We start from the raw sequence: 12,579 nt of genomic DNA, 5'->3' as shown, positions 1-12,579 counted from the left end.
ACTCCAGGCTCCTGACTTCAGGTCAGCCCAGCTCTGGCTGTTGCAGTCATTTGGGGAATAAACCAGCAGGTGGAAGATATTTTTGCCTCTCTCTCTCTCTCTCTCTCTCTCTCTGTAACTCAGTTTTGCATGTAAATGAATAAATCTTTATATTAAAAAAAAAACCTTAGAGTTGGTCTAGACATAGCATTTTAAGACATGTTGAAAACACTTGGCCAGTGTTTAATGTGCAAAATCACACTCTCCATTCTTATCTATAGAACAAAGATGAATAGCTAGTTTTCATATGAATGGAACAGAGATATGGACTAGCTGCAAAGAAAGTTTGGGTAACACAGATTTCTGTATACCTTTTCCACCTTTCTTGAACCCAGGGAAGGCCCAAAATATGTCTTTAATCAATATTCAGACGATCAACATCCCTCTTTCCTAACTCAAGTCAGTGTGAATTGTGACTCTTAACTTTCTCTTAGACATAGGCATGGGTGAGGCCTTTGAGTTTAGCATTCTGTGCTAAGATACACTGTAGCAATGCTACTCCTTCCAAAGTTTCCTGGGGAGTTACTGCTGCATATTCAGCATGTGATTCTTGTCTGTGAAACTGTTTCCACCCATGATTGTTTCTGGTCTGTAGTTTCTAAAGCAAAGGACGTTTCTTCCAAGGGCCATCTGTATATCTATACCATTATTCACAGGCCATACCAAATTATCAATGTAAGATTTAGCCTGGGGGCCAACACTGTGGTGTACTGGGTAAAGCCACTGCCTGAAGTGCTAACATCCCATATGGTCACTGGTTCAAGTCTTGGCTGCTCCACTTCTGACTCAGCTCTCTGCTATGGTCTGGGAAAGCAGTTAAAAGATGATCCAAATCCCTGGGCCTCTACACCTGCTCAGGAGACCCAAAAGAAGCTCCTGGCTTCTGACATTGGATTGGCCCAGCTCCTACCATTGTGGCCATGTGGGGAGTAAAACAGTGGATGGAAGACCTCTCTCTCTCTCTCTCTCTCTCTCTCTCTCTCTCTCTCTCTCTCTTGCTTTCTCTCCCTCCCTCTGCCTTTCAAATAAATAAATAAATCTTTAAAAAAATTTAGCCTGCTATAGGTTTATTGAATTTCAAATCCCATTTGCAGTTGCCTTAGCACTGTCAGACCAAGTAATTTCATGGGCTTTTTATGGCCTACGCTATGGATGTTCCCTACTCCTGCTAAAGGGACATTTGTTAGATCTAGCCTGCTAGTACACACTTGTTGAATGTCATGATAATTCACATATATGTGTCCCAGAGAGGTCTCATGGCAAGATGAGTGGACCATCTTCTACTGCTTTCCCAGGCAATAGCAGAGAGCTGGATCAGAAGTGGAGCAGCTGGGACTCAAACCTGTGCCCATATGGGATGCTGGCACTGCAGGCAGTGGCTTCACCTGCTATGCCACATTGCCAGCCCACTTTTACATAATTTCTATGACATTTAAATCAATAACATATCCATGTTAATATAACAACATTTAGCATGATTTTGTATAACAGAACTTTATATAAACTCCAAAGAGACTAAGTAGCTATTACCTCTATAAGATGAGATGCATATCCTTTGACATATCCAAGGGTCCAGCTAGAAATCTCAAGGTCAAAATGCTCAGAACCTTGATCCTGAGAAATCCTATCAAGAATGCAAAAAGGGCTTTCAAATGTTTGGTCAAAACTTCTCTTGTCATGAACTGTATGGAATCCTCTCTGGATTTGGGGGACCAAAAATTGGGAATTTCTTACACCCAGGGGGCTGAAGCTCATGGCTCTAAGGCAATCACCATGCTGAAAAATGACTATATTGACTCCTCAGGTACCCTAGTCTCTACTGTGGATAGCATATTGATTGGCAGAGTGCTTTGCTTGCACACTAGAGTTTCTCACCTGATTTCACTCAGATTTAAAAGCTGTAGGAAATCATGGGAGTAGCCATTAGGAGCTTAGGTCTCCAGACATCACCAGTCACTGGGTTCCACATTCCCCTTCCTTCCCACTACTAAGTTCAGCAAAGTCAAAGAAAAAGGGTAGCTTTTTGTATTTCCTTTCTGAAAACATCAATGCTAAAAACATTTAAGTGAAGTCTTCTTTAGAAATTTCAAGTTGGATGGGCCAGCGCTGTGGCTCACTTGGTTAATCCTCTGTCTGCAGTGCTGGCATCCCCTATGGGCACCAGGTTCCAGTCCAGTTCTGCTGTGGCCCAGGAGGGCAGTGGAGGATGGCCCAAGTGCTTGGGCCCCTGAACCCGCATGGGAGGCTAGGAAGAAGCACCTGGCTCCTGGCTTCAGATTGCTGCGGCTCCGGCCATTGGGGCCATTTGTGGAGTGAACCAACAGAAGGAAGACCTTTCTCTCTGTCTATCTCTCTCTCACTATCTATAACTCTACCTGTCAAATAAAAAAAAGAAAAGAAATTTCAAATTGGAAAGAACATTTATCCAAGGTCCATGATCTAGATAGCTGATTATTTTTAGCATCTTTAAGCAAGAATTGTTAATGAGGTTGTTTTTTTTTTTTTTTTTTTTTTGACAGGCAGAGTGGATAGTGAGAGAGAGACAGAGAGAAAGGTCTTCCTTTTGCCATTGGTTCACACTCCAATGGCCACCACGGCTGGCGCACTGCGGCTGATGCACCGCACTGATCCAAAGGCAGGAGCCAGGTGCTTCTCCTGGTCTCCCATGGGGTGCAGGGCCCAAGCACTTGGGCCATCCTCCACTGCCGTCCCAGGCCACAGCAGAGAGCTGGCCTGGAAGAGGGGCAACTGGGAAAGAATCCTGCACCCCGGCCAGGACTAGAACCCAGTGTGCCGGCGCCACTAGGTGGAGGATTAGCCTAGTGAGCCGCAGCACTGGCCGTTAATGAGCTTTTAATCTTAGAGCACCAAAGTGTTCCAAGTTTCAGTGAAGCACCACAGAATTCAAAGGAAATCTCATCAATCTCTTCCTAGCAGTTTATTCCCTGACAGTCACCTCCCAATAAAAGCAGCCAAAAGAACTTCTAAGATCACAGACACACATTAATGGAGCCACATTCCAAGTCCATGTTTATAAATTAGCTTTTAAATGGTCGGGGATTGGGGTAGTAATCTTAACTCTCCATGCACAAGTCCACAAAACAAGACAAGCTGTGTGCCAAGAAAGAGGAGACAGAGCATGGAGCCACAGGCGGGCCAGGTTTATTCAGAAGGTTGATTCACTCCAAGGTGAATGCATGGCAGAGAGTTCCCAGCAAACACAGCAAAGAGAGAACCCCCTGTCTTACAGACTCGTGCTTTATATAGCACAAAGTGGTGGGAAGGAGCTTGGAGGTCTGAGCTAAAGCAGGGCTGCTGAGATAGAGAAGAGCTTGGGCTAGACTTAAAGGTTCTTTGAGGTCACAGTGTGAGCTGGGAGGGGTTTGGGCTGAGGCTGAACTCTGAGGCTGAGCGCTGAGATAGCGGGAGACAGCTTGGGAGGAGTGGGGGAGATCTCAGGCTGATAGCAGAGTTTTCACATGGTCTTGTGTCCAAAAGTTGAGGCAGGGCAAGGCTGGTCAAGGTGGAGGGGGGGAGAGGCTGCATTAGCAAGACAGAGAAACAGGGGACTGCTTGTTGTGTAGGTGAGAGGTCAACATGGACATAAGGATTTTTGTCCTTTCTCCATCACTGTGTATGACAAAGTCAGAATAAAGCAGACTTTGGTGGGAAATTTCTGATATAAATTCTATAATAAAATTTAGCCAATTACAATCTTTTAAAAGCAGTTTGGATAGATTTCTGTGGGTGATCCCATGGGACTGCCTGCTCTGCCCATGCAGGAGGTTGAGAGGGCATGGTGCGCTATGCCTCCCAGGAGGGACCCCACAGCCTGGCTGCTGGCAGGTGGCAGGAGCTCCAGGCCCATTTCCTCCATCCCCTCTTCATGTTGGAAGCCTTGTGGCTGTGCTTTTGTGGTTCATAAACAGAGAGCTGATAAGCAACTCCCAGACGAGGGCTGGTTGCACAAAGGAGCCCAGGGGCCTATGTGTGCTACGTGACCTATAAGTCAATTAGTTAGAGGCCTTTTGGCATGCTGCCCTTCTGCTCTATAGACTCGCTGTTGCCACCCAAGGTTTTTTCTTCCCCTCTTCCCCTTTAAATTCTGAGCCTGATTGCTAAAAACAGACAGGCTCATCAGGCCTGTCTCCAGTGTTTCTTGTGGAGAGATGCTGTTGCTCTTCCAGCCCAACAGCTGAGGGTCTCACACAAAGAGACCACAGATGTCAGCCTTTAGATAATGGGATTCATGTTTGGCTGCCTTTCAGCTGGGAACCTGAGGAAATGTCTAGCAAGGGTAAATGCCATAGGAGTTGTCAGAGACCTAGTAGAGAAAATGATGTGCACCACCAAAGGCAAAATCCAGCTCTAATGACAGAACTCCCAATCCCCAATGTGGGGCCACACATTTAGCATCTTTCACGCCAGCAAGGAGTACTTACATTTTGCAAGAACTCTCAGTCAAGTCTCAAGCTATGTGCATGCCTATATTTGTTTTAAGCAAATATCATTTGTTGGCCATTTGTAGGAAAGACAAGGAGAATATTAGCCACATTAGGCCCTTTATTCACAGGTTCCAACATCATTACTACCACCAATTCAGATTTAAGAAGAGGTCAATTGCTAACCTTGGGTGTGCATCTTGGGGAAGGGGCAAAGGAGATGCTGTGTTTCCTGTCTCTTTGCTCATTTTCTAGCCTGCAAACCTTTCTTCTTCTCTAGTAGCCCCAGGTAAGAAATCAGCCTGCTTCACTTGCTCATAGGTCATTCTTGAAAATCCCATGGCCCACTCTCCCTCTGTCAGACCCTCGTTCATATCAGACATGTGAGTGAACACATGGGACAGCACCCAACATTGCACATATGGTTGTCATTATGACCCACAACCTGCATACATTAGCCAGAATCTCATCTGGTGGTCTCTCAGCATCACCCACCCAGGCTGTTGCACTCAACTCGGGCTCATCTATGTTCAGAGGAGCATAACAGGAAGGACATGTAGTCAGGAGGCCACCCTGCCTTGCAGGACTACCCCTGCCACATCACCTTCTGAAAATATTGTTGCTATGGCAACTTTCCAACCTTGAGGCCAGTGCTTCATACTTCCTCTGACTGTAGGTCTATACACATCCCTTGGCCTCATCAGGCACTCCAGGAGCAGACGCGCTCTATGCACACTGCAATGCTGGCCAGGCAGAGGCAGGATTAGCTCAAACCACTGCCACCAGTCATCTCTGATGTGTCAACAGCTGCAGCCAGTACCACGAGGCCACAGCTCACAGCACATCTGTGACCATCCTTCTCTGTGGGCAGCTGTGTGATGCGGCAAGCCTCCGAGTCTTCTGATGGATCCTTTAACCAATGGGCTCTAGAGGGGCTGGGCTTTCCCTCCCCAAATGTTTTCTACACTGTCAAGACAGTGCCTGCCCAACTCTGGTCTTAGAGGATTTGTCATTGTTAGAGCATGCACTCAAGAGGTGGGTGGCTGGGCACTTCTGAAGTGTGAACAGGATTTTTTTTTCTTTTTTTTCTCTTTTTTTCTGCTTTGTAAGGAGGACTCTATGGTTGAGCATGACCGAAGTCCCTGCCTCAGTTTTCTCACCTTCAAGTACACCCATGACGCGAGAACAGATTCATGAGTCTTCCATTTACATGATACCTCAAGATTCTGTTCATTCAGCCATTCACATTCACATGTGCCCTGTGATGTGGGGCTATGGGAGGTCTGGTGGCTTGAGAGGTTTATGCTAAGAAGACAAGGCCAGAAAAGAGCCTTCCTCTGAAAGAGGGAATCTCAGGGTTAAAAATATTCTGGCTTCAAATGTGGGGAGCTCCCACAGTCCCCTCAGCCAAAGCCAGAGATGATTTTCTCTTCCTTGGTTATGCCTCTCTGCAAAGACATGGGCACTAGGATAGAAGTTGGGAGATCCCAGCCTAGTCCAGGTTAATTGACAGCCTGCCAGTCAAGATCCATGTGCTGATCCCAGCTTTAGTTACCAAGCTTCTACCTACCATCTGCCTATTTTCATTTCATACAATGTTGTCATTTCTGGGCTCTGCTACCTCTGAGATCTGACTCTTTTTTTAAAAAAAGATTTATTTATTTATTTGAAAGTCAGAGTTACACAGAGATAGAAGGAGAGGCAGAGAGAGAAGAGGTCTTCCATACACTGGTTCACTTCACAGTTGGTGGCTGCAATAGGCAGAGCTGCACCGCTTAGAACCCAGGAGCCAGGAGATCCCTCCAGGTCTTCCCATGAGGGTGCAGGGGCCCAAGGGCTTGTGCCATCTGCTTTCCCAGTCCACAGCAGAGAGCTGGATCAGAAGTGGAGCAGCTGGGAATTGAACCAGTGCCCATATGGGATGCTGGCACTGCTGGGGGTGGCTTTACCCTCTACACCACAATGCCAGCCCTGAGATCTGACCTTAACCTGGTGGTTCCTGCCTTATGGGCATGGCATCCACAAATGATGTAGGTGATTGTATTGTGCACCTACAACTTTTGTCACATTGTTTTTAATTATCTATGTCCTTGTCATCCATCTACCAGGACTGAAATTGCCTTTAGGGTAATCATGATATTCACATTATTCATGTTGCATCAATTATACCCCAGGAGAGTACCAGGCATAATGCAGACAAGTCACCCCTGTCTCCATTCATCCTCGGCTCCTCATTCCCACAGTGCTAGGGGCTCTTGCTCTTCTCCTCCTCCTCCACCATTTCCTCTGCACAGCTACCACCACCATGAGTCCCTCACACACCTTGCTCCTATACTCCCTCTGACCCCATACGCTCTCCAGTTCCAGTGGATCCAAACAGGATGACATATCAAGTGTGGAGGATTAGTTGTACTCATGAAGCAAAGCTACAGTGCTCCCCTATCACTAAGTGAATTGTGGATGTTGGACTTGAAAGCTCTGATTCTTGTGCTCAGTTCTATGGTCCTAGAACAACTGAGAGTATGGCAGAAATTAAGGAGATGCCTGCCTGCATATCACATTCAGTTAGGAGCCACAGAGCTCTCTGCAGCATTGTTGTTGGAGCCCTTTCCATTTATCCACTGCTCAAACCTATTGTTTTCTTTTCTGCTTTGTGTCCATCCACTCATATCAGAGTAGCCAGGACAGAGTGAGTTTTTATGAGTCAGGATGGTGAGCCAGTGGCTAGACACCTTACTTGGACTTTATAATGTGCATTTTGGCTATTCCAGGAAATTGTTTTTGAAAAGATTTATTTATTGATTTGAAATAGTTACACAGAGAGAGAAGGAGAGGAAGAAAGAGAGGGAAAGGTCCTCCATCCGTTGGTTCATTCCCAATTGGCTGCAATGGCCAGAGCTGTGTCAATCTGAAGCCAGGAGTCAGGAGCCACTTCCAGGTCTCCCACATGGGTGCGGGAGCCCAAGGCCTTGGGCCATCTTCTACTGCTTTCCCAGGCCATAGCAGAGAGCTGGATCAGAAGTGGAGCAGCCAGGACTTGAACCGATGCCCATATGGGATGCCACACTGCAGGTGGTAGCTTTACCCACTATGCCATAGTGCCGGCCCCTCTCTAGGGAAATTTTTTTTACTTCTTTCCTGCTTAATTGTGCTTTAGTTACCTAAGGTTGGTGAATATATAAATTGTGAATTAGCGAGGTATTCCAAATTTAGCTTTGAATTATATGATTTTGTGGGTTTTTTAACAACTTTTTTATAAATATTGACCATTACTACTCTTTTTAAAAAATATTTATTCATTTATTTATTTATTTATTTGAAAATCAGAGTTACACAGAGAGAGGGGAGGCAGAGAGAGGGAGAGAGAGAGCTCTTCTATCTGATGGTTCACTCTCCAATTGGCCACAATGGCCAGAGGTGTTCTGATTCGAAACCAGCAGCCAGGAGCCTCCTCCAGGTCTCCCATGTGGGTGCAGGGGAGCAAGTATCCTCTACTGCTTTCCCAGGCCACAGCAGAGAGCTGGATTGAAAGTGGAGCAGCCGGGTTTCGAATAGGGGCCCATATGGGATGTTAACTTGCTGCGCCAAACTTGCTGCGCCACAGCGCAAGCCCCTGAATTTTACTTTTTTATTTAGACCTTTCTTATACACATGGATTATGTCTTCTAGTCTCTAAGTAACTGCATCATAATGAGGACCATTGTAGATTGTAGCAGTTAAAAATATTTGGCTTGATGATCAACATAAGGCTTATAGATAGTAGCTACCCATGAGATTGTGTCTTGGATTTAGGGGAAGTTTATAAGTCAGTTGTAGGTAGCCTTTTATTACTGATGAACATGAATGTACTGAGAACTCCTTGTCCATTAAATAATAAAATCCAAATGAAGATTTACACATGAGTTCCCTCCTGCCTTCATCTACCACTGAAATCCTGTTGTTTCTGCCATTTGGATCTCTCTGTAATCGGTTGCCTCTTCTTCATTCCCACTACCACCATACCTTGGTTCAGGTCCTACTAAATTACCATTGATATACTTTTTAATTGACCTCTCTGCTTTTTGTTTTTCTTACCTTTGTGTCAAAAACCTCTTAGTTCATCCCAACTTTTTCTGATTGCTCAGGTTCTCTTGCTCCAATATCTAGGAAAATCATGTTGCTGGTAGTTCTTTCAACACACCACACAAAAGAATGCTCAGTAAATGCTTACTAAATAGTGAATGGAATGCCTTACAAAGCTAGGGTGAACATTTAACCTGCTTGGCCCTGGATGGTTTCTGCTTATACATTTCAGCCCTGTGTCATTATTAATATATCTCTTTTATTATCAAAGTTGTCTCTGAGCAACAAATTATACATTCATCTAATTGTGTCTGTTATCAAATAGATATCTATTTCACTGTCTCTTCAACTAGGTAGTTATTGGGGATCAAAAATTGTATTTGTTTAATTTTTATAGCCTCATTTATTCATTCAGCTAACAGAATGACTATCAAGATGCTGAGTTTTAATGTCAAAGCAAACATGTTTCTTGCCCTCCTGAATTTTCAATCTGGCAAGAAAAAGCAGTCTACACAAAGAATATTGCCTGACATAATAAACATTAGAGTGAAATGAATGGATCCATTTAAGCATTCCTAATCCAGCAATTCTAATCCCATGAATTATAATTGACAGAAGTAATCAAAAATAGAACTCCATGTCATCCTGCTTCCATTTACATTTCTACTTAAAATCTTAAAAATCAAACACCACACATATACCTAAGAATGCATAATATTTACACTATCTTGATATTAAACTTGAGAAAAATAACCATACAGCAATAGCAACTTTGAACCTCCTTTCTTTTTTAGATAAGTTATAATCCTATGTGTTTCTCTACAGTGAAGATTAGGATTGTAGATACTCCTCCTCTCCCTCACTTTTTATTTTAGAGATGAGAAATCTTGGGTTTTAGAAACTGAGCCCCAAGACAAAAGAAATATTTCTTTTTTTAAAGAAGATTTTTTTTTATTTGAAAGGCTGAGTTACAGAGAGGCAGAGGCAGAGAGAGAGAGAAGTCTTCCATCCACTTGTTCACTCCCCAAATGGCTGCAATAGCCATAGTTAAGCTGATCCAAAGCCAGGAGCCAGGAAATTCTGGGTCTCTGATGTGGATGCAGGGTCCCAGGCATTCAGGCCATCTTCTACTGCTTTCCCAGGCTAGAGCAGAAAGCTGGATTGGAAGTGGAGCAGCAGGGACTTGAACCAGCCCCTATAAAGAATGTCGGTGCTGAAGGCAGAGGCTTAGCCCACTATGCCACAGTGCTGGTCCTGAAAGATTTCTTAAACCAATATTTCACTTTGGCCTTTAACCTAGACTTTTTTTTACCATACTTCCATGGGCAAATTTAATTCGAATCTCTTTCCACCTCAGCTTTCTCTTTGTAAATTGAGAATACGGTCTCCAGAATTAACCTGAGGTATAATTGATACAAAGTAAGGCATTTACTCTGTTAATCTGGCCCCTAGAAGATACTTGGCAATGTTAGTCCTGTATCCAGTTCTCTTTTTTTTTTTTTTGTACTTGGTGAATTAGAGGGTGGTGTAAAATACTTTGAAAAGAACCACAAATAAAAGACACAAGTAAAAATTGTATTCTCAAATCTAGATGTTAAACTGTGCCGTGTACACCTGTGCTGAGAGTTACATTGAAATCCTTGTCATGGGTTACTTGAGAGAAGCTGTGCAGGAATAAAGCAGCAGGGGATTTTCCTGAGAAACAGCGTGTGTGAGGGAACCGGGATTTGGGACTCAGCAGCAGTGGCTGTCACTTCATAAGATTTTGTTCAAGAAAGGAAGAACAGCAGCTGACCCTCGAGATCTGGGGTGGGAAGGAAGGGAAGGAGGGATGGAAACAAAAGCAAACGCCCTCTGGTTCCCAGCCTGTCTCCACCCACCCCGTACTGAAGTCCTAGGAGAGGGCCAGTAAGTCTATCTAGGAATGCCCTGGCCTGGACTCCATTTCCCAGAGTCACCTGGTGCTCTAACGTTTTCCGTGCTCTGAGCGCCTGTGCGTGTGCATGTGGGAGAACGTACGCATGCGCGTGCCTTTCCCTGTGGCCCGGGGGTTGAGAACAGAGGAAGTTCATTTACTGATCAGAGTGTGCCCTGAGAGGCCGCACCGCTCCTTCTCCCACATTCCCTGGGGAGTCTTGCTCTGCAAGTGCAATTGCAGGCGGTTCGGGAGCACACACCCCAGACCTGCCGCCCGCTGCTTCTGTGCCTCTGCATCTGCCACCGTGGGCCCCAAGTTCCAGCGACTTCTCCTGTCCCACACTTTCCGCTTTGCTCTCCAGGTGTCCTGAAGAAAGGGGACGTGCTCCCGAGAGTTTCCACGGCAAGTATGGAGAACAGGAAGGGGCATCTATGCGTGTGTGGGAGAGGGTGGGTGCGATGGCGGGTAGCGGCTCCCAGACATTGATCACTTGGTTCTCAGTGATCCTGGGAGCGCCTCTGGCAGAGTCAAGGCTGGAACCCAGGTGTTGTGTCTCCCACCGCCGCTTCCCAGTCTCCCGATGCACGGCCAGTCCCACGGGCTGCCTCGCTCAAATTCTCCTTACAGTACACTGGACGAGGAACGGCACCAGCAGGGCAGTTGAGAGCATGGCAAAGGAAGGAGTCCCATTCCCTAGATTTAAATTAGCCCAGTTCTCATTTAGGGTGGGTCAGAGAATGCCTTCTGGCTGGGCTTCCAGCAATACCCCATGGTTGTTCCAGCTGGGTGGGGCCCAGTGGCCCCCAGGCTGGACCCTGTGGACACATCTGACAGCCAGGGCGCTTTGAGTTTGGCTGTATTTCCCAGCGGCAATGTGAAGCTTGTGCAGTAGCTTAGTAGACTGATCTCTCCTCCGTGTTTAATTAACAGACTCTTTTTCAATCTGGAGCTTGAGGCCATGGAAATGTAGCTGATTTATTTTCCTGCTTTTCGATTTCTGTCTTCAACCCTTTTTTCTTATGTTATTAGGGATGTCAACTATTATTACCTGCTGCTAATCCCTTTGCAAAGTGAGAAGTGAACTGAAATTAATGCAAGTCTACCGTGTGAGTTAATAATGAGCTACTTTAATATGGATTTTCATAAAATGGAGAGCTATGAAGACATAAATACAGAAAAGTAGCAATTTTTCTCTTCTAGTTCTTTAAAGTGACTCAATGCTCCACCAAGCTGATTATCTTACAGTCCATATGGTTTTAATTAAGAGGGTCAGTTACTTTTTAATTTATTTATTTATTTATTTGAAAGGCAGAGTTACAGAGAGGCAAAGGCACAGAGAGATAGAGAGGTCTCCCATCTGCTGGTTCACTCCCTAGATGGTCACAATGGCCAGAACTGCATGGAAGTCAGGAGCCAGGAAATTCTTCCAAGTCTCCCACACAGATGCAGGGGACCAAGCATTTGGGCCATCTTCCACTGTTTCCCCAGGCCATAGCAGAGAGTGGAGCAGCCAGGTCTCGAACCAGCACCCTTATGGTTTTACCTGCTCAGCCACACACCAGCTTCAAATTACTTTTCTTATTCTGAGTTCTGTGTTTAACCCCATGCCATTTTCAACATGGGAGGATATTAATGACAGATTTTCATAATGACTGTGGTCTATGGAAGCCTTTATACAAGGTGTTAATGTGAGGAGGGGTAAGGAAGAAAAGAGAAAATATGCTCCCCTCCCCCCACAGAGATAGTATACTATACTTTTACTATACACAGTATAGTAAAAGATGTGGCTTTGGGCTGGCACTGTGACTCAGTATGTTAATCCTCTGCCTGTGGTGCCAGCATCCCATATGGGCACCCGTTTGAGTCCCAGCTGCTCCTCCTCTGATCCATCTCTCTGCTATGTCCTGGGAAGGCATGTGGGGGGTCTCCATGTGGGAGACCCAGAAGAAGCTCCTGGCTCCTGGCTTTAGATTAATGCAGTTCTTCTGGCCATTTTGGCCAACTGGGGAGTGAACCAGCAGAAGGAAGACCTTTCTGTCTGTCTCAATATTTGTATTTCTACCTCTCAAATAAATAAATAAAACATCTTTAAAAAAAAAGAGACATGTGGCCCTAAAA

At 45.2% G+C, this 12,579-nt stretch overlaps 1 protein-coding gene and 1 long non-coding RNA gene across 3 annotated transcripts in view; both read left to right on the top strand.

Annotated features, from left to right (window-relative positions):
* The window catches only part of LOC127489323 (uncharacterized), a 403,737-nt gene that overhangs the window by 104,765 nt on the left and 286,393 nt on the right, over positions 1 to 12,579 (top strand). The gene's annotated exons all lie outside the window — the stretch shown is intronic.
* LOC103346823 (zinc finger protein 568) overlaps positions 10,346 to 12,579 on the top strand; it is a 61,633-nt gene continuing 59,399 nt past the window's right edge. The window contains exon 1 of one of the 2 annotated variants that reach the window (XM_070054806.1): positions 10,346 to 10,867. The gene's annotated coding sequence lies outside the window, so the exon portion shown is untranslated. The remainder of the gene's footprint in view (positions 10,868 to 12,579) is intronic. The other variant, XM_070054805.1, reaches the window with a different exon arrangement.

The sequence above is a fragment of the Oryctolagus cuniculus genome, chromosome 12, assembly GCF_964237555.1.
Source record: "Oryctolagus cuniculus chromosome 12, mOryCun1.1, whole genome shotgun sequence".
Lineage (NCBI taxonomy): Eukaryota > Metazoa > Chordata > Mammalia > Lagomorpha > Leporidae > Oryctolagus > Oryctolagus cuniculus.
Note: the sequence above shows the minus strand (reverse complement) of the source record. Positions and strands in the feature narration are given on the sequence as shown.